The sequence below is a fragment of the Mesoplodon bidens genome (genome assembly GCF_964165515.1).
Source record: "Mesoplodon bidens genome assembly, chromosome: 1".
In the NCBI taxonomy this organism is placed as follows: Eukaryota; Metazoa; Chordata; class Mammalia; order Artiodactyla; family Ziphiidae; genus Mesoplodon; species Mesoplodon bidens.
The window spans coordinates 196,665,951-196,686,451 of NC_138176.1; the positions used below are offsets into that span (position 1 = coordinate 196,665,951).

General features: G+C 42.8%; 1 protein-coding gene across 4 annotated transcripts in view; it reads left to right on the forward strand.

The window, feature by feature from the left end:
- Positions 1 to 3,733: 3,733 nt before the first annotated feature.
- The window catches only part of GUCY1A1 (guanylate cyclase 1 soluble subunit alpha 1), a 59,604-nt gene continuing 42,836 nt past the window's right edge, over positions 3,734 to 20,501 (forward strand). Inside the window, exon 1 of one of the 4 annotated variants that reach the window (XM_081241934.1) lies at positions 3,734 to 3,816. The gene's annotated coding sequence lies outside the window, so the exon portion shown is untranslated. Of the gene's footprint in view, positions 3,817 to 4,007; positions 4,241 to 4,600; positions 4,861 to 8,731; positions 8,803 to 20,501 lie in introns of those variants that run through there. The other 3 variants (XM_081241933.1, XM_081241936.1, XM_081241935.1) reach the window with 3 other exon arrangements.

The window sequence follows — 20,501 nt, forward strand, 5'->3', positions numbered from 1 at the left end:
TGCAGATACACAGGCCACACTCTGAGTAGCAAGGAGTTAGATCGCACCTCTGATTGCCATTGTCATCGGCAAATGTGAAAAGAATACACAGCTGAATGACGAATGCTTGTGTGCTGTTGCCAATTGTGCATACAGGAAAAACAAAGCATCTTGAGAAGAAAAACTTGAGCTTTTCTGCCTGAGAGACAAAGTTACAGAAAGTCACTTTAAACTGAATACTTGTCCTTGTTAACATTTTGATGAAGTTGTCATGACAACTTTCCTATTCTCAACAAAGTGGAGGCAAGTAGTTTTATTTATTTATTTTTTTTGCGGTACGCGGGCCTCTCACCGTCGGGGCCTCTCCCGTTGCGTTGCGGAGCACAGTCTCCGGACACGCAGGCTCAGCGGCCATGGCTCAGGGGGCCCAGCTGCTCCGCGGCATGTGGGATCTTCGCTGACCGGGGCACGAACCCATGTCCCCTGCATCGGCAGGCGGACTCTCAACCACTGCGCCACCAGGGAAGCGCGAGGCAAGTAAGTTTTAACCTACACATCATCTGTAAGACAGAACAGATCTCAAAGATGATGAAATATTCAGGTGTTCATTTATCCATTCAATGATTTTACCGAATCCCTCTACTGTGATCCACGTTCATCACTAAGCACTTAGGCTGGAAAGATTACTTCCCAACATCAAGGAACTCTTAGTAATTTTTCAGGGCATATCAATCATCCAGATTAGAGAATGTCTCTCACAATCACGCTTTGGTGGTTCCTGTACCCCAGGCTGGTTGCTTTTCCTACACACCCTATAGAGAACAGGGGAGGACCACAGGCAGACCTCTTTTTAGTACCTCCCTTTATTGCGTTTTTTTTACAAATTGAAGGTTTGTGACAATCCTGCATCGAGCAAGTCTATCTGTGCCATTTTTCCCACAGCATTTGCTCACTTCATGCCTCTGTGTCACATTTTGGTAATTCTCACAATATTTCAAACGTTTTCATTATTATTGTATTTCGTTATGGTGACCTGTGATCAGTAATCTTTGACTTACTGCTAAGACTCGCTGAAGGCTCATTGATGGTTAGGATTTTTTAGCCACAAAGTATTTTTTTAGTCAAGGCAGATACATTGTTTTATAGACATAATGCTATTGCATACTTCATAGATGACAGTGTAGTGTAAACGTAACTTTTACATGCACTAGGAACAAAAAATTTGTGTGACTCGCTTTTTTGTGATATGTGCTTTATTTTGGTGGCCCGGAACTGAACTCACTATGTCTCTGAGGAGTTGCCTGCACAGGACACTCTCTACCTGAGAGCTACCCTTGGTGAAACTGGGTAGGTCCTGGGGGAAAGTACTGAGGTTAAATGTACTGCTTACCAAGGAGTCTGTGTGCCTTAGAATTTGAGGCTGGTAAAGGCAAGAATGAATGCGTCTAGCAAGTCATGATCCAGGGCGGAGGGTATGTTGACAAGAGTCATGACAGTACAGAAAAACAAAAAACAAAAAAACAGGTTTTATATGAGGCTGCAATGCATGACAACTAGAAGGCGGGCAGATGAGGCCATCTGGACTCAACTTACCTTTCTACCTCATCTGCTTATACTTTTTTTGGTGTACTTTGCAAAAGACTCCTTTTTAAATTTATTTTATTGAAGTATAGTTGGTTTACAATATTGTGTGAATTTCTGCTATAAAGAAAAGTGATTCAGTTATGTATATACATATACATTCTTTCTTATATTCTTTTCCATGATGGTTTATCACAGGATATTGAATATAGTTCCCTGTGCTGTACAGTAGGACCTTGTTGTTTATCCATCCTGTATATAATAGTTTACATCTGCTAACCCCAAACTCCCAATTCATCCCTCTCCCACTCTCCTCCCCCTTGGCAGCCACAAGTCTGTTCTCTATGTCTGTGAGTCTGTTTCTCTTTCATAGATAAGTTCATTTGTGTCATATTTTAGATTCCATATCACATGTGATATCACATGGTATCTGTCTTTTTCTTTCTGACTTACTCTTAGTATGATAATCTCTAGGTCCATCCACTGTTGCTGCAAATGCCATTACTTAATTCTTTTTGATGGCTGAGTAGTATTCTGCTGTGTACATGCACCACATCTTCATTATTCATTCATCCGTTGAGGGACATTTAAGTTGCTTCCATGTCTTGGCTATTATAAATAGTGCTGCTACAAACATAGGGGAGCATGTATCTTTTCGAATTATAGTTCACTCCGGATATATGCTCAGGAGTGGAATTGCTGGATCATATGGTAGTTCTATCAATATTTTTACTTTTTTAAGGAACCTCCATACTGTTCTCCACAGTGGCTGCACCAGTTTATATTCCCACCAACAGTGGAGGAGTGTCCCCTTCTCTCTACACCCCCTCAAGCGTCTGTTATTTGCAGACTTGATACTGATGGCCTTTCTGACCCCTGTGATCACCACTCCCTTTTTGAACATCAGGGTCCTGCCTTCCCACCTCCAAGCCTTTGCTCACAAGTTTGCCTCTGCCTGAAAAACACAGAAGACAAAAACTTCCTCTATTTTATCTTTTCCCAGATATGATCTGTGCTTTAAGGCCTGACTCTACTGCTATCCTGATATGAAATAGTCTCCAGTCAGACAGTATCTGTGCTTCCTCTGAGCTTTCAAATCATTAGCTTTATCTTTCTTAAAATACTATGAAATCCTCTTTCAACTATGCGATACCGGGTACTTCTTATTTGTTTCCTCTTAGGACTTAAATTCTCTGAAGACAAAAGCCCTTTTGACCTAAGAGATTATCATGCATCGGGTGTAGAGAAACAGATGGTTTCAGAGATGGCAGATCTGGACCAGTTGCCGGATACTAAGGCAAATTTTAGTTAAACGCCCCTTTTCTTATTTAAATGTCTTTTTTCTTATTTAAATGTCTGTTTATTCTGACTGATGTTTGCCTTGAAGACAGCATAGTTGTCAAGGCTGCGAGATGAGTCTAAAATGGAGAGATTATGTGGGTAACTGGGGAGAAATATACGAATTGGAGGTAACCACGAACAATGTATCTCAGAGTTCCTGGGTTTGAAGAAAGATCGCATAATTATCATGACTAATTATGAATTCAAAATGAAACAGCATAATGAGATTTTCTGAGGTCGGAAAGGTGACTCAAAACACTTATATAAGAACTTATTTTTCTGTTCTGGAATACACACACACACACACACTCACACACACACACACCGCACATCCAACAAACAGAACGAAATGTACCGAACCAAGCAGAATCAGGACCTTACTGGAAAGATGTAAATGCTCTGCAGCCATAGAACTGCATTTGCAAATGAGCAGATTGGCTTTAACCTGAGAACCAGGGCATGAAAACCTGAAAACCATCCATGCAGAGACATCAATTTCCCAGCAGAAATGCTGGAGTTTCTAACTACGGAGAACTGAGGTTTTTCCGGCCCAGTGCATAGTGGAAAACATTGTTTTTTAAGTCGGCCAAATTTTCCTTGCGTTCCCTCCCTCCTTCTCCTTTCTCTTCCTTTGTCCCTGTTCCCTGGTCTCCGTCTCCACACAGGAACTGCTGGGAAGGCGACTGGGCGGCTGGAGTACTCAGTACCCCTGCCCTAGTATGGTCGCAGTGGGTGACACTCAGCCCCAACTGGCTTTCCAGGAGCAGATTTCGGTGCAGTTTCCCTACAGTTTGGCTGCTAGAGTCCACGCAGAAAGCAGGGAGCCGCCGTGGGAGCCCCCCGCCCCCCAGGCGACCGACACTTGCGGGGAGGGCGCGCCGCGAGCGGACTGGGGCCCGGCGTAACCTCACCATGGTGCGTTTCAGCCGCTGCTTTTTCTCAGTCTTTTGGTGCAGGGAAGGGGAGGGGTTCCGAAAAGACCGCAGGGAGAGGCGCTGCGAGGGATCCTTGGGGCTGAGAGCGGGGGGAGGAGAGAGGGAGGGAGAGAGGGAGAGAGAGAGCTGCAGCCCGGGGCCGGAGCTGCCTGAGCGTGGGCGCCGCGCGGGAACCGGGTTTGCTGCGCGCCGCGCCCGCCCCGCCTGTTGAGCGGCAGCCGGGAAGAAGCGCGGCTGCCGCCGGCGGTGGGGACACCGGTGCAGGGACCGGCAGGTGCCGCCGCCGGGCCCCCCTCTGCCGCCCGCCGCCCACTCTCCTCCTGCGCGGGCGGCGCGGATCTGCGAGGCGCGCCCCGGAGCTGCCGGCGAGCCGGAAACGCAGCCCGAGGTCGGGACGCCCCCGAGTAAGTGGTCGCCGCGCGCCCTCGCCGGCCTCGGTTCCCGGGGAGCGGCCCTCTCCGCGGCCCCCCGTCCGGGCCCTCGCGTGCCCCCCCGGAAGCCCTCCTGTGCTCCCGGGGCCGGGCCCGGTTCCCACGCCGGGGGCAGCTCCGCGCCCCGGGGCCCCGCGGCGGCCGAGGGCGGAGGGCCCGCGGGGAGTGAGGCCGCGCGGGCGTCACCGCAGCCTCGTCCGGCCGCGCTGCTCGTGAGCGGTTCGCGCTCCTGGGGGCCGGGCGGCTGCAACCCCGGGATCGCTCAGAGGGGCCGCCGCGAACTTCCAGGGGGGCTGCCGGGCTCCGCCGGGGAGTGTGCGTGTGTGTGCGTGTGCGTGTGTGTGCGCGTGCGTGTGTGCCTGTGCGCGCGTGTCTCTGTGTGTGTGTGTGCGTGCGCGCGCGCGTGTCTGTGCGTGTGTGTGTGTGCGCGCGCGTGTTAATTACTGCTTGGGGATCTGATGCCCACTGTGACCGCGGCGGCCTGGGGAGCGGTGGGCGTCGGGCCGGTGCCCGCAGCCTGTCCTGGGTGGGCCGAGCAGCCTCGCGGTGGCACTTGTGTGGACGCTCCGCTGCGAGTGGTCATGTGATTTGAGGTTATGCATTCCGTGCGTCTTTCCTTTGCTCCCTCGTTTCCCAGGGTTGCGCCTTCATTTTGCACTTGGTGAACAGTGTGTATCTTCTGAAGTAAGCCAGAAGGTTGAACGTGTCGCTTAATTGTGACTGGGGCGTCTTGGTTTCCAACACACTGAAACCCCCTGGAATTTTAAGTAGAACAGGTCATATATATACAGTTTTAAATTAGAGCTTGATTTACATACCAGGGTCAGTCCTGTGATAGTGATTTCATCAAATGCTTACCTCCTAACCAGAACTGCTCTTGGGAGGAATATCGCTGACCCTCTGATGACACGTGGATAAGCGTTAGAGCCTTCAGTGATGGATGTAGATTTTTATACCTTGGTTCCTAGTGTGGAACTAATCTGTTGCTTTTCCTGAAACGGCTGTGTTTTTTGTTTTCTTTGGGAGTTGTCATTTCAGGTACTATATTATGAAGAGTGACAAAAATCAATAATAACAGCAATTAACAGAAATATGATGTCTAAAATTTCGAAGCAAATCTTAATTTGTCAAAAAGCCATGTTGGCAGTGTTATGCTTTTGGTGAAGTTTGCCGGTGTAGTCTGTGCTCTCTGTTCAGTTATTACACAGCTCGGTCTGTGAATTGCTTCCGGAGATCCTGAAATTGTATTTAAACGTTTGAGTCTCTGCATTTTTAGGGAGATAATCCAGAGTCCTCAGATATCTAAAGGGATCTATGACCCAACAGAAAAATAAGAAGCACGGAGTTAAAATAAATAAGCTATACTTTTCACGTCAAAACAGTAGGCTCTTTACATCAAGCCTGTAGACATAAAGTAGTAGGAAAAATTCTAGAATAATTATTGGTACAGTAATTAAACATCTCATATAAAACAGACCCACTTGTATGTTTTTAAATGTATCAGCGAGGAAACTTAAGTAGCTGAAGTTTATTTAATAGAAATTTGTAATGAATAGATGGGTATTCTGTTTTTTCTTGTGCTGTAGGATCTTTTTTCTAATGTATGACAGAGAAAATAAGAATTTTATTTTTCTCTCTTTGAGACCCAACACAAATAGAAAGTACTTATGCTTGGTGTGGTGTTTCATAGTGTATGACTATAAAAAGCCCCTTTAAGTCCCCCTACTAGGTATCTGGGTATAAAATAACATGTCCAAGATACTATTTTGTCATTTTTTTGTCGTTCTTGAGAATGTAGAAGGAGACGTAGCTTCCCAAGGTTTGGTCCTCAAATCTCATATAACTATGGTTTATAAAATGATCTTGTGTTAAAGCATTATTTTAAAAAACTTTTAAAATTAATATTGGACTAAAGACTAAAGAAGTAAGTGATAACTCAAATTGTTATTTCCATTATGAATGTTAGATTTTCCAGGAAGTTGCTTAGCTTTCCTTTTATTTGCTAGGATATATAACTTTTGTATCATTGATTTTTATACCACTTAATTATAAATATTTACCCAAGCAACTCTTCTGAAACATTACAGTTTATTACTTTTCTGCATATTTGTAGAAACAGTTGCTTTTCTTTCTAAAATATCAATAATTTCACTGGTTTTTAGTCTCTGGGCCATCTAGATGTTTTCAGTAAATATTCGTTAGGTGCCTGTGCAGCAGTTTTGGTTGGGGCTCTCCATCTTAATACAAGAAAATCTTTTGGCAAGTTTTAGGTCTTTAGATGAACCAATTTAGCCGCTCATAGATGAGTTGACTCATTCGGCATTGGAGTGATTTTGTGGCTATCCTGACTCACATTTGCTTCTTTTGTTTCTCTCAAACAGTTTGGAAGTGTCTGACCTAGTTCATCTATTTCTCGCTCCCCTGAGTGCAGGCCCACAGGCTTGTTCTTCCTGCAGCCTTCAGGCTTACAGGGTCTGAACAGAATTATTTGCCAGGAGTGGGGAGCTTTAGGCCAGTCCCCGCCCAGCAGCAGTAGAAGAGTGACTGCCTTATGAACCCTGAGGGGCTTTGGGCCATGATCCTCCCTCCCCCAGGCCCAGCCACAGAAATGTGATTATCAACTGCGTGTAGTTGCTTGCCTGGAATCCTTTCTGGCCGTTAATAATCTTTTTATTAAAAATAAACTCTCCCTTTCAGAAAATCAAAGGCAGCTTAAGTTAATTCACTTGGGTACCACTTCTTCCTTCTCACCACAGTAGGAATTAGCAAGAAGCCAACAGAAGACAGTGGCTTTGGGAGTGAACACCCCAGGAAAGGCACCCCCAGGAAAGCTTCTTAATCCTGAAGTTTTTCCAGGTCTGACATAACTATGTGTCCCCTTTCACTCTGCTACCTTACATTAAAAATACCTTTTTAGGGACTTCCCTGGTGGTCCAGTGGTTAAGACTCCACGCTCCCAATGCAAGGGGCATGGGTTTGATCCCTGGTCAGGGAACCAAGATACTAATGCCGTGCAGTGTGGCCAAAAAAATAAATTAATTAAAAATATAAATAAAAATACCAGTTCAGACAGGGAAGCCAGAGAAAGACTATTATATCATACGGTATCACTTGCATGTGGAATTGGAAAAAAAAAGATACAAATGAACTTATTTACAAAACAGAAACAGACTCACAGACATAGAAAACAAACTTATGGTTACCAAGGGGAAAGGGACGGGGAGGGATAAATTAGGAGTTTGGGATTAACAGATACACACTGCTGTATATAAAGCAGATCATCATCAAGGACCTACTTTATAGCACAGGGAATATCTTGTAATAACCTATAAGGGAAAAGAATCTGAAAAGGTATATATATATATATGTGTGTGTGTGTATATATATATATATATGTATATATATATATATATGAATCACTTTGCTGTACACCTGAAGCTAACACAACATTGTAAATCAACATACTTAAGTTGAAAAAGAAACACCTGTTCAGATGTCTGTATTGCTACCAAACTCAGATATCCCTCAGGATATTCATCCTTGGATTCGCAGTACCTGGCACATAGTGGGTGTCTTCCTAATTATTGATTTAAGTTTTTTGATGCCTTGATGCTGTAGGTATTCTGTTCGACAGTACCATCTCAGGAGTAGTATCTGTTTTTCAAGGAGGCTACATGGACTGTTGTGGTCTTGGTCCAACACACATGCCTGTGCTTTTCTCCCATGGGGCCTGCAGGCTGTTCAGAGCTGCTTCTAACTGTTAATTCTTTCACCATCGCCCAGCTACCCTTGGTCTTTCTAAATTTACACCGTTCACGGGTGTTACCCTCTCCCTGTGACCAGTGCTTATTGACTTCCTGAATATTCCACTTCCCTTGGGAATCTACGCTAACAGAGGATCTGCTTCCTACACTTTGATCAGCTCTCATTGCTCAGAAGTTCATTCAGCATCTACGCGCTGGATCCACAGGACCTCAGCCTGCGCTGCTTCGCTTTGGGAATCCACTGGTGTTCACCCCCCGCCCTCCGGACCTTCCCATCACTCAGGGCTGCCCAGCTGAAAAAGCTGAGCCTTCCATATTCTCTTTCTGACCCCACCTCCTGTCCTTCCAGTAAGCCCCTCACTCGGCACCACGCACACCCTCCTGTCCTGTGACTGCTCCTTGGCCAGTCCCGATCTTCTCCGGTTTTCCTCTTTGCTCAGTGCACTGACATTGGACAGCCATGTCAGCTGTGCTCCATTCCTTAATCTCTTGCCACTAGCCCTACCAGCACCTGATTCACTCCACCTTCAGCTTCAGGGATGGTTAACATTGCTCGGAAGTTATTCTATTCTTTCCTGGATAATTCCTATCAAATTCCCCATAAGACATGTTCCAGAGTCCTCCAGGTTCTCCAGTTCAAATTATCTTTATTTTTTCACTTGTAGCAGATGATCTTATTTCCAAATTCAAGGAGAATATGAAGATCAATTTAGGCGAGCTATTGATCAAGATTCATCTTGAAATTCAAGGAGAATATGAAGATCAATTTAGGTGAGCTATCAATCAAGATTCATCTTGAACGCGGGAGGCGTTCCTTTATTTGACCTGCTCTGAGCCTAAGAACTCTTTCCTTATAGTGAACTGTACTATTTGCCTCTGTAATATTCATATGCCAATTTTTACCTCTTAGAGTACTTATACAGAAACCTTTTCTACATAACAGAGATATAATATGTCTATGATCTCTATGGTAATATTCATTTCCTTCGACTTGTCCTTAATTGGCATAGGTCGAGAATCCCATTATCATCAAGGAATTTCTCCTTCGGATGAATTCCTGTTTTTCTGAAAGTGTGGTCCTGAGAGCTGGGCAGACAGGAACGGACTAACATCAGTGGACTTGTCTGGCTATCTCCTCTGGGTACCACATGGTAAATCATCCTAAAGTCAAATTTGTCCTCTCCCCTTCTATATTTTTGGCATCCATACTGCACTGTCTAATTAGGCCTCTTTTTGCATACTTCTCTGCAAGTATACTTCTTTTCGTCAATTTGTACATTTGGCTACTAGATTTGGGACTTAAAAAAATACTTATTGCAATTAAATTTAACCTTTACCTTTCATTAGCCTGTTGTTCCAGAAGGTCAGGATATTTTTGGATGCTGATTCCATGATACAGATTAGCTATTCTTCCCCATTTAGAGACATGAGCAGATGTGATCAGGATGCAGTTAATATCTTCATCCAATAACTATGCCGAGTGGAGAACGGGCAGCACGTTTGTTCCTAGACGCCTTCCCTTGCTTTGCAGGAGCCCATGAATTAGTGGTCTTTATAAGGCCATTCGGGCAGCGTTATAGTCAAGTGATTCTCCTTCCTCAGCATTTACATTACTTCATGTGGGCGGGGCGCATGCATTCTGTGACAGACGCAGTCAGGTTCCTTGCTGGACTGCATTTCCACTTTCTGCAAAATAGCTATGAAGTAACCCTGTAAAAACAAAAGGAAATAGCCCTGGGCTCCTTTGTAATGATGGGTTCCTTTGACCTCTCCCTAGCTGGTAGGTAACAACACTGCACATTTTGGGCGCTTACAGATGGTAATGTTAAGAATCTCGTGGGAGGTGTGCCTGGAATCAGTGTCAAGCTCTCAAGGCTAAAGTTGGAATCTACCTTCTTTGTTTTGAAAATTGAGACCGTGGCTGGCTTCTTTGCTCCCTGTCACCCCTCCCTTCACACAATATTTTAAAAGATGATTGTATCTGTTCCCTTAACACATCCACACGTGCTTTCAGTACTTTGTGATGAAATTTTTCCAAATTAATGGATTTAAACTCATTTAGAATATTGAACATCATACTATGGCTTGGGCCTTAAACTTGTTACTTGATTTTTATCTTGCTTTTGCCAGTATAATGATATTTTCTCGAGGAACTGAGATGGAAGCAAACCAGAATCGGGTAGTTATGCTGGTCCAGTCAGTCACCTTCGTCTGAATTTCTTTACCCCCAGCAGTTAGTGTGCTCTTCCTATAGCTAATAAACGCTGTTAGCACCACTGTGCCTGGCAATAATAACACAAATTTTTTTTTTGAATTTGTAGTCTTTGAAAGCTTCAGCTTATGTTATATTTTATGACACACTTTTCAGAGGTTAGTCACTTTTTTGTACCTCTCAAGATGAAGTGTTATTATGGATTATGCGTGTTACTGAGGAAGATGCAAAGTTTATGACATTGCTGCCTGAAGGGGCTTAAAGTCTGTGTGTGGAGATAACCACCCAGAAGCAGCCTTGGAATTACACATGTCAGCACTTTACCAGGAGCTTAATATTTGTGCTGCAGTTTTAGAAACTTCTCAAGAACTTGAAAAGCCAGAGTCCCACAGGAGGGTAATGCTGAAGAAGGCTTTCTAGGGAAGGTCTGGCGCTGAGCAGAGATTCTACAACAGGATGAGGATGCTGGACTTTGCAGGACCTGTGGGATTTAAAGAGTGGGAAGAGCGGAGTGTGAGTGTGTGTGTGAGGGTGTGTGAGGTTGTCAGTGCCTGTGTGTGAGTGTGAGGGTGTGTGTGAGGGTGTCTGTGTGAGGGTGTGAGTGTGAGTGTGTGAGTGTGTGTGAGAATGTGAGGTCAGTGTATGTGTGAGTGTATGAGAGTGTGCGTAGGAGAGTGTGTGAGTATGAGGGTGTGTGGGGTTGTCAGTGCGTGTGTGTGAGTGTGAGGGGTGTGTGAAGGTGGGTGTGAGTGTGTCTGTGAGTGTGTGTGTATGAGGGTGTGTGTGAAGGTGGGTGTGTGAGTTGTGTGAGTGTGAGGGTGTGTGAGGGTGTGTGAGGGTGAGGTCAGTGTATGTGTGAGTGTGTGTGAGTGTGTGTGTGTGTGTGTGTGAGCGTGTGTGAGACAAACCTATGGATGGAGAACCGGCAATGCCACTTCTCACCCCATACTCTGCAGCATCCCTTTGTGGGAAACACTGTGACCTCCCCTCCTCTTCTGGATTCCCTGGCCCCTTGCTGGGTCTTTGAGCGGCCCGTGCCTACTCAACCTTTACATCTCAAACTAGGCTCTACTTCCTAGAAACTTACCCTGCTCTTCCAGGTCTGAATCGAGGGCATTGTTATGTTTCCTTGCACCTCCCTGTTCATCCCCTGTGCTATTATTTATCCTTGGCTATAATTTTTTTATTGAAGTATAGTTGACTTACAGTGTCATGTTAGTTTCAGGTGTCCAGCAAAATGATTCACTTATATATATATATGCATATATATATATATATATATATATATATATTCTTTCTGAGATTCTTTTCCATTACATGTTATTAAAAGATATTGAGTAGAGTTCCCTGTGCTATACAGTGGTCCTTGTTGATTGTCTGTTTTATATACAGTAGTGTGTATCTGTGAATCCCAAACTCCTAATTTATCCCTCCCCCATTTCCCCTTTGGTAACCATAAGTTTGCTCTCTGTGTCTGTGCGTCTGTTTCTGTTTTGTAGACAAGCTCATTTCTATCACTTTTCTAGATTCCCCTCTAAGCGATGTCATATGGTACTTGTCTTTCTCCATCTTATCCTCCGCTGTAATCACTTGCTGAATTGACTATTCTCCCCAGTGGGAGGAGATGCCATTTCAGTTTAGTTCCCATTCTGTTCACAGACACGTAATAAAAGTACTCCAGAGATCACGAGCGTTTGGTCAGAATGTGTGATGTGAAATGGGCATGTCAGAGCAGTGAGTGCTAGGAAATACCGACAAAAAGAGTTAAGGTTAAAAGGGGTTAGGTTACAACTAGACCAGGATGTCCACTGAACCTTTCTTTGTTAGGTTTTGCGGAACCATTTTGTTGTTCAGAGTTTTGGGGAAAGGATGTGTGGCATATGCATTACTTTTCAGTAGACCTTCATAGTCAATTCCAACCCTTCAGAGTTTTAGATGCATCTCTAGACTTAGGGAGATTGTTTGAGTCCTCACATTGCATCAGGTGTTTCCATTCATGAGGTTGACAAACCCTAGAACTTTAATAATGCGTATTTTTATTAGAGGAGTCTGGTTATGTTACTAGTCTAATTTTATATGAATGCACTGAAATTGCTAGCTGCTTCTTCTCATTCATTTTGCAGCTTCAGATATCCTCTATTACAAGTAGTTAAATGATACATGGCTCATAGGATTAACTTAATTAAACACAGGACAAATAATTTCAACATTTCACTAGTATAATATGAATTTTTAATTTGTGTATTGGTGAATATAAAACTGAATCAGTATGGGTTAATTCGGAATTTAGAGGATTACAAATGTAATGTGGAAGATACTTGGATAAACACAGTCACATAGTCGAGACTTGATAGGTCAAGATTTGAGGCAAGAGATTCTTACCCTGGATCAACACTGTACATTTCCAAATGTGCTTAGCAACAGGCAATCCTCCCAGTGAAAACTCGGGGTAAAATTTCATTTTTCAATGTCTTAAAATATTTGCAGTCACTAATGACTAATGACTCACATTCTTCTTTGTTCGTCTCTACTCCAAGTAACAATATGCCACAGCCTCTATTTGTGGATCTTTTCTGTGGGGACGGTTTAGAGTAATATTCTTAAGCTCTTGTTGTGTCATCTTATGCTGAAAAGTGTTCCCCTGGTGGTGTGTGTGAGAGCTGTGATGTTTCTTGACAGAGCCTGTTGCATAGCAGGCTGTCCTAAGTGAAGTTGCTGTCTTCTGGTCCTCCTCTTTCCCTGCTCCCTCTGAAGCTCTAAGAGTTTATCCTGACTTAGGCTGGGTTGTCACCTGCAACTCACCTGCTGGCTCGGCCAGGAGCAAGAAGGTTGTGTATCACAGGTATCGTGAGGCCACATCCCACAAAGGTTTCACTCCCATCGGCCCTGCCCTGTGGCCAGCTCATTTGGATTGATGCGGTCCTGTGGAGTGTATCTCTGGAGGCCACAGGGAACTGTTTTACCCAGAAAAGCAGCACAAGCTTGTTTGTCCAAGAACAGAAGTCACTTTTATTATGTTGCCTTCTGCCATCAATCAAGACCATGGTTTCTTGAGTATAGTCTTTCAAAGTCAAGAGAAAAAGGAAAGCGGTAGACGTCGCATGTGGGGCTTAAGAAAGGCAGGTGAGTCGGGTGCCTTGGGCAGCAGGGCGCTTAAGCAGCGAGGAGGAGACCCGGGGAAGCCCTGGGAAGAGCTCTTTGTTCACATGTTTTCTTCCCTGTTAGTCTTCTTTGTCGCTGATGAAGAACCATCCCCTTAACTGGGGATGGTTAGAACATTTTTGCTCACCAGCCTTGATCATCCGTCTAAATCCAACTGGAGTAAAATCTGTTTAGTTATTCCTGTCTTAATACTGGCTCTGTTTCAGTGCACAGTGGATGTTGGGAGCTGTGTGCCGTCAGTCTGTTTTACGCACAGTGAAATGGTGTTTGGCTGTGGTTGCCTGCATTAGCTGTCTTTGACAAATAAGCGTTGGTCACTGCTTGAGTACCGAGAAGTGGTGCTGCATGCTGCATGTCACACGCCGTGTAAAGTGGTGTAGAAACGGCGCAGTGCTCACAGCTTCCACTGGGTGATCTGACGGCCGCACTTCACCTCTAACTCTGCTCCCATGTCTCAGTCACCCTCCTACTAGAATATTGTGTCACAGCCATGTTGTCATAGCTGCAGTTTGTCACCAAACTTTTTCTTGTTTTCTCTTTCTCTTTTGCGCATACTTTTCTGCTCCTTGGAATACCTTTTCTTGTTTGTTATGCCTTGTTATTTCTTACTCATTCAACAAGGCTCAGCTTAAGAGTCATTCATTTGAGAAAGCACTTACCAATGTACCGTGTCAGCGTTTGATGCAGATTTTCTGTGTCCCCATCACAACATGTCATGGTAGTTCACACTTCACTGAATTTGTGTGTTTTTATCCTGTTCACCCACCAGCCCCTACGTGAGACCCTCCTTTAGGGTTTAATGTTGGCTTCTTTGTATTTGTTTGTTTTTGTTTTTAATTCATGAAACCTTATCCCTTAGAATGTAGTAATAGGTGCTTAATAAATAATTTGCAGGATGTATGAACAAATGAATAAACGAATGGTTGGATGGATGGGTAAATTCAGGAATTCAGGTAGACAGAAAGATGAAAGATTTTACATAGGTAGAATAATTAGAAAGAAGGGTCTTGAAGAAAGCATTTGTGATGGAGTCCAGAGCAGAATATCAGCTTTGAAGGAGAAAGCTATGGTCTTGTCCGGCATTGGAGAGAAGCATGCGTTGCCGGATGGAGAGTAGTGTGATGTGAAGGTAAAGTGGTGGTGTGTCCACACGGTTAGTGAGGTTGAAACTTAAAGTTTAATATCTGTGAGCAGTAACTATGCATTTGGTAAAAGAACCCACAGTCAATATACAATCGTTTGAAGTGAAAAGGAATATGTTTTCTATATTTAACACATTCAGGTTGCTCTAGTGGAAGTATGAAAAAACCCAGCCCTACACTGATGCATAGTGGAAAAGGGAGGAGGGGTTTAATATGTTTTAAGACAACTGTACATATTCTTTTGGTGTTAAAAATTCAAAATTTGAGAAGTGATCATTTCATAAAGGTTACTTGCCACATGGGTTCTGAAACCATGAAAATCCATTGTTCTGTGAATGGAGCCTTTATTCCTTCATGAATTTGGAACACCATGGTCACTGGAAAATACTGGTTCCCCTTGTTTTGCAGGTCTTCCAAATGTTGACAAACTTTACCTTTTATATTATACAGTATCAAAATAATCACATTAATTAACATCACCACTGATCTCATCAGTACTGGGAAGCTGTCCGGCTACCATGGCAGATGTACATGGTGCAGCTGTGGATTGAGGACATTTTCCAGTTCCCTCTTTCTAAGCAAAAAAAATCTGTCTTTAAGTAGAGGAAAAGTATAAATAAATTTTTCTTTACATTCGAATAAGTATTATTGAATTCTAAAATAATAACTGTTAAAATAAAAATTTTAAATTTGGAAAAGCTAATATAATTTAATATCATTGCAAGACAAAACCCCAAAGTGTAGTTACTTCTTGTGTTTACATGTAGATGTAAGAAGAACTTGGGAATTTCAAAATAATGATTTTTTGGACAATAATGAGGTTACAGAGATCAGAGCAAGTATAATGAATGAAAGGTAGAAGGAGCACAGTGGAAGTTCGGAGAACAAATGGAGTTAATACCTGAATATACACATTCATACCCTAAACCTACTATGGTAGAAAAATGTACAGGGGCATGCATTTCATTAGCTGCAAAATGATGACCTTGTAGATGTCATGTTAACTTCCAGAAAGCTGCACTGTGTACTTGAGAGAGAATGACAATGGAAAGGACACCTGGTATCCAAGTGCTGTTATGAAAGCAGTTCTGACCTTGCACCTTCTAGGAGAGGCTCTCAGGGCACCCCAGGGTGTGCAGAACTTGGAGCCCTTTGACAACTACTGCTTTGTTAACCAAGCCTTGAACAAAGTAGCATCAAGGGGCTAATGTAAACCTAATTTCAGGTCATAATAGTCAACATTCATTAAGTACATACTATATTCCAAGCATTGTTAAAACGCAATTACCTTTCTTGAAACCCTTCAGAGTGTTCTACCCTTATCATTTAATTTAAGATGAGGAAACAAAGTCAAGAGTAGAAAACTAATTTGCCTAAATGTCATACACTGAATTAGTGGTGGAACCAGTCTTTTTAGCCAGGCAGGGTCCATCCTCTAAAAACTATGCTTTAGGACTTCCTTGGTGGCTCAGTGGTTAAGAATCTGCCTGCCAATGCAGGGGACACGGGTTCAAGCACTGGTCCAGGAAGATCCCACATGCCGCGGAGCAACTAAGCCCGTGAGCCACAGATGCTAAGCCTGAACTCTAGAGCCTGCAAGCCACAACTATTGAGACTGCGCTCTAGAGCCCACAAGCCACAACTACTGAGCCCACGTGCCACAACTACTGAAGCCCATGAGCCTAGAGCCTGTGCTCCACAACAAGAGAAACCACTGCAATGAGAAGCCCACGCACCACAACGAAGAGTAGCCCTCGCTTGCCACAACTAGAGAAAGCCGGCGTGCAGCAGTGAAGACCCAATGCAGCAAAAATAAATTAATAAAAATAAATTAATTAATTTAAAAAAACTATGCTTTACCACCTTAATGGCTTACATATAAGTTTTTCTGTTGGTTTGTATATGATCTTACATATAATCAGTAGCATTTGTTTTTAAAATAGATTAGAGTCTATAGCATTATGAGCTTTAGAGTTAGGTTTTGATGATCTATGAACTTCCAAATAAAACACATAAAACCAGAAAAAAATTAAGACATTTAATACAAATGATAGAAATTCAGTTAAAGTATCTTTAAATTCTCCACCAAAGTTATGACTGTAATGTTTAGGAAACTTCTTTTTTTTCATATTAACTCGAAGAATATTTTGTTGGATTTATAATTTAAGGTAAAGAGGGTTTTTTTCTTCTTTCAGCCCATACATTTTTTTGCATTATCTGCTATTCTCTATTCTGGTGAAAAGTAAGTAAAAATCATTTACTCTCTCTTTATTATATTTCTTTTTTTCACCTCTGGATGTTTTTTAAAAGTTTTCTTTTTATCTTTGAATTTCAGAGGTTTGATAACATTATGCCTAGGTGTAGTTTTCTTTGTATTTATCATGTGTGGGGTTAAATGAACTTCTTGGATCTGTGTTAGATGCTATCATCAAATATGGAATATTCCCAGACATTATTTGTTTCAATGTTTTTCTGCTTCCATTTCCTCTCTTTTTTTCCCTGGACTCTAGATACATGTATGTTAGACCTTTAGATATTGTTCTACAGATTTCAGATGCTTTTCTATTTTATCACTCTTTATTCTCTTTGTGTTTTTGTTGGGGTTATTTCTGTTAACCTGACTGCATGTTCACTGATCCTTTCCTCTAATGTTAAATGGAACTCTTTATTTCCCTTGCTGTGATTTTTCATTTTTAACATTTTCGATTGCTTCTTTTTCTTTATGTTCTGTTTCTTAATGGAAACTCCCTATTTATGCCTGCTATTCAACTAGGCCACTGGATTCTTTAATATATTTATCACGGGTGTTTTAAAGTTCCTGTCTGGTAACAACATCTGGGCCATTTCTTGGTCTCTTTCTGGTGACAGTTTTCTCTTGACCGTGGGTCACTTTTTTCTTCCTCTTCTCATGTCATCTATCAGGTCTGTGTGTCATGTACCACATACACATATTAGGCTGTGAGTGTGGAGGACCAGCCCATCTTAGCTTCGGGGTCCTTGGTGATCTAATCTCTCCTCCAGCAGCTAAAAGTCTGATAGACATTTAACCAGCCACTCTTGACCCCGGCCTGTGGGAGATTCTGCCACCTTCCACCACTTGATCTGAGATGAAAATAGCCCAGGTCTCATCTCTTCCATGGCTTCTTATTTATTTATTTTGGAATTTAGTTCATTTAGGTTCTTTTAGTCCTCCACTGAGTTGGGGTTTTTGTTTGTTTGTTTGTTTGTTTTAATGACCTGGCTAAGGTATGACACTTACAATAAACCTCAAATACAAAAAATATACAATTGGGTAAGATTTGACAGGTGTATACACCTTTAACCCGTCACCACAATCAAGGTAGAAGTCGTTTCCGTCACCCCTAAACAATTTCTTGTGTCCTTTTCCAGTCAGCACCCCTCCTCTGTCTCCAGGCAATCGTTGATCTGCTGTCCGTAAGTCCGGGTTTGCTTGCAGTGTCTTGGTTTTATACAAAGTACTATGACAGCGTGGACCCTTGTATGTGCAGTCCCATCACTCAGATAATGATTTTGAGACTTACCTTCTTTCTTTCATGTTTCTGCTGGATAATAGTCCTTTTCACATATGGCTATACAACATCTTTTTCATTCATTCACGTGATCGAAGACATTTCAATTGTTTCCAGTTTTTGATTGTTACAAGTAAACCTGCTTCATGAATGTCTGTGTTCAAGTCTTTGTTTGTATATGTATTTACCTTTCTCATGAGTAAATACCTAGAAATGGAATAGCTGGGTGGTATGATAGGGTGTGTTCAACCTTTTAAGAAACCACCAAACTGCTTTCCGAAGTAGTTTGCTCCTTTTTACTTTCCCACCAGCAGTTTACGAAAAATTCCCGTTATTCTGCATCAGCATCAAGTCTTGGCATTGTCAGACTTCTAAATTTTAGACATTCTAATGGTTTTTTGTCTCACGACTAATATTACTGAACATAAGGAGATGTTTATTGGCTAGTATTAGGTTTAGGTGCGGGTGGGAGTGTTGCCGAGTCCAAGCTCGCTCCGCTTGCCACACAGCAGGACGATATATCGAAAGACGCAGTGTTGACGCAGGCAATAGGGACTTTATTCGCAAAGCCGGCAGACCGAGAAGATGGTGGACTAGGGTCCCGAAGAAGCATCTTAACCAGGTTTGGATGCTAGTTTCTTTTATAGAACAAGGAGAGGGAGGTGAGGAGGTAAAGTACAATTAAAAAGGTAATAAGTTGTAGCAGATATTTCCGGTTCCGCCCAGACTCCAGAGGGGATGTACGAATTTCTTCCTTCCTGCAGACGTTCACAGGTGGGCCTGGTCAGGGTGTTTCCTGTGAGCTGAACAAAGGTATTTTAGCTTCATGCTCATGACCTGGGAGGCCGGGTTCCCAGAGATGGGCCATTATGGATAATTTAAGCTTATAGGCAACTTGATTATAGTGATTAACTTGTAGCAAAAAGCAACAGAACACAAAGGTTAAAGTAAAAGAAGCAGCTCCAACGCGGAGTCAGATTTGTTCTTCCCTGTTACAGGACCTCATGATGGGATTAAGTGCCCTTTTAAGAAGAGATACCTGAGAACTTTTGCGTCTCTCCCTCTCTCTCTCTCTTCTCTCTCTTCTCTCTTGCCCCCCTCCATGTGACAAGGTAGGCATCTGCAAGCCACAAAGCCAGCTTTCACCAAAACTCATCCATGCTAACACCCTGCCATTGACTCCCAGCCTGAAGAACCTGAGAAGACATGTTAAGGTTGTCGCGGGCACCCAGCTACCCAGTTTGTGGTGCTGAGTTACAGCAGGCCTGGCTGACCACCACACCCCCGACCCTCTTCGGTCTCCCAACAAACCCCTCCGTTTGAACGTGTGTCCTCTTCTTTTTCATTCTCAGCATACTTTTCTGATCTCTGCTTCTGCATCTGAGTCATAACATCCTTCTTCAATTCTTAAGTACGAATATTCCCCAGAGTCATCCATTTGGCCATCTTCTCTCTCTTTTGCGGCCCTTTGACATTGAACAGTTTGACTTAAAGTCCTGATTTAAATGGCTTCCTCTATCTAGAGGACCACGGATTCATATCTCTAATCTGTTTTACACTCCTTAATTAAAGACTTTAATTTTCAGGTGCATCTCTACCTAGATGTCTCGCTAAGAATTCAAGATCCATGTGTACAAAACACAGCTGACCATCCCTTTGTCAAACTGGCTTCTGGGGCCTCTTTCTATTAATGGCCCAACATCCTTCCAGACAGAACCTGAGTCATCCCGCTCCTCAGACCTAGTCATTGGCCACTGATGCCAACTTTTAATTTTGTAGTATCTCTAGCACCACCCTTTCCTGCCTTTCCCACAGCTTCCTGCATTCCCCCCACCCCGTTCACCTCGCTGTACTTCCTCCATGCGTGCCCTTTTGCTCATGACTTCATGTCCAATCTCTTGTCATTTTCAAATGAGCTTAGTGAATTTCATGCATTTCTATGTGTAGTGAGATTCTTCCTTTCCAAAAAAGGTAAACATTAAATAATAAAATAATGAAAGTGATAAAAAAGAAAAGGAAAATAATTGGACAAAAATAGTAAAAACGAATAGGACGGCTCATACAAAATAATAAGATAGAAAAGGGAAATACATAGGAAAACTTTTTGAAAATGATTTCTTCTCCAGTTGTGTGTTGCTTACATATGTGTATTTGTGCTGCAAGTACAAAAGGATCCAGGGAAAATAAAGGGAAAAGACTGAGTGAACCATATAATAAGGACTTAATATATCTGTATCCCATCCATGTTTATACCAGATGACTCCAAGTTGGTAGTCCTGTCTTTTAATTCCAGCATAAAATTAACTTACTAGGAGCGTAAAGTTAGATAAATTGTGACCTACATTGGCTAGTTAGATTAAGGCTGGAAACATACTTAACTTTCAATTAAGTGGCAAAGACAGGGTAATGAGTAAGTCAGGCTAT